At 44.7% G+C, this 1,991-nt stretch overlaps 1 pseudogene; it reads right to left on the reverse strand.

The window, feature by feature from the left end:
- Positions 1 to 926: 926 nt before the first annotated feature.
- LOC143686865 (peroxisomal membrane protein 11A-like) lies at positions 927 to 1,770 on the reverse strand (annotated as a pseudogene).
- Positions 1,771 to 1,991: the final 221 nt, after the last annotated feature.

The following is a 1,991-nucleotide window of genomic DNA, read 5'->3' on the forward strand; positions in this document are numbered from 1 at the left end:
GGCAGGCACCAGGAATCGAACCCAGGGCTCCGGCATGGCAGGTGAGAACTCTGCCTGCTAAGCCACCATGGCCCACCCTAGATATGTTTTTTTTTTTTTCTCCCCTAGATATGGTTTTAATTTTCATAAAACAAAACGCAAATTACTGACCAATGGAGGATAAAAGGTGAAAAGCACAGGATTCTGGAGTCTCACACTTCCACTCAAACACGAGGGCAGTGAGATATCATGGAAGGAACACTGGATTGAGAGTTAGAAGATGGAGGTTCAGGCCTTGAATATAAATCACTTCAACTTCTTTAGCCTTTGCTTATGATTTGGCATAGTCACTGTACTTCTTCACAACCTCTTCCTATAGACAGACTTTAAATCATGATGCTGCCGGGTGCTTTTATGATTCTGCTTCTGGACAGTGAAGACGGGAGTGCAAGTTAAGAGGCTGCGAGCCCAGCGCCCCTCCATCCTGCCACTGACATCTGTGGAGGGAGAATAACTGATCAGAGACAAATGGGACTCCATACTAGATTGAGAGTGCTGTGTATTAGACTTATTGTGGTCAGGTGAAACCGCACAACCCCAAGGTGACTGTATATTAGTGTTTAGTTATTAGTCTGATTGGGTCTCTTTCAATTTTTATTTATTCAACAAATACTAAGCTTCTACTGTGTGCATAAGAGATACTCAATAAATGTTAAATGAAGGGGAAATACTCAAAAATCCAGAAATCCCTCCAGTTCTCAAAAAAATATACATTAATCTTCATGCTCCCTTTCTGTCCCCACTTGAGCTCATGTCACAGGTCACTAAATGCTAATGTGAACAAGTCTTTAAGCACTGTGTGACATTACTCTATGAGTAATGCAAATATCCATTTCACTAAGAGGTAACCTTTTACAGCAGGTGTTAGTCGTCAGACTAGAAATACCTTAGTGGGTCCTTAGCCTCATCTGAGGCTATGTCACAGTGATGATGCCTGCTATAGAGGACATAAGACCTCCAAGTCCAATGATGTGGAATTGGACTTATAGATCTCCAGCCAAAGGGTTGAGGTTATCAGAGAGATTCTTCACTGTGTCCCAGGAGCAAGGGTGGGTGCTTCCTCAGGGACCGGAATAAGAGAAGGAGAAAGAACTGAAGCCATTCTGTACCCTCATCGACCACATTGTACCCATGAGGATTCTGGGATGGTGATTTCTCCCTCTTTGCCCAGTCATGTGCAACTTTTTCCACTTGCAGGGAGATTTCATACAGATCCCTGACCAGGTTCAGTAGGAGGGTATAGTAGTGGTGTCAGGCAGCCCACATTTGCCATTTCACTTTGTTGATGCCAGAGGCAAGCCCTATATCCTTCTCCCAGAGGATGAGGCCACCCCAGATGAAATAAATCACACGGTTCAGGTTGGCTAAGGTTAGGCACAGCAGGGTACCAGGTCAGTGGTCTGAAATGCTCTGCTGAGTTGCCTGTACAGCATGGCCCACTTTGCCTAGTTGGAACCATTTACCGCCAGTGTTCACACTGGACTCCAGTTTCTTGAGCTTTATTACCACTTTCTCTTTGCCAGTGTTAGGTTCTAACAAATAACTAAACAACAGGCATGTGTAGTGAGTGGCTCTGAAGAGTAGGTCCCGGCCATGGGTCTGGTTGGTGAAGTGATGAAGGGGTCCATGGCTCCCGGGCCACGTCCACGAGCCACAACTAGCTAGGCCGTGAGCCCACAGCCCAGGTTGTCGTCCACGGTTGCTGGGGAAGAGGAAGGGCCCACTGTGCATGAGTGGTGAGGAGCGACTCACCGCCCATAAGAGGTGGGCACTTATATTCATTTGTATTTGGAAAAAAAACTCAGATTTTTGTACGCCAAGAGTTTATTGTATCAAAAATGCACAAGATTTTTGAATGGTTGGAAGCAAATCAAAAGGATACTGCCTTACAGTTAGTGAAAATTATATAAAATTCAAATTTTATGATTTATAAAGTTTCACTCAAACCCAGT

The sequence above is a fragment of the Tamandua tetradactyla genome, chromosome 6 (genome assembly GCF_023851605.1).
Source record: "Tamandua tetradactyla isolate mTamTet1 chromosome 6, mTamTet1.pri, whole genome shotgun sequence".
NCBI classification, from domain to species: domain Eukaryota; kingdom Metazoa; phylum Chordata; class Mammalia; order Pilosa; family Myrmecophagidae; genus Tamandua; species Tamandua tetradactyla.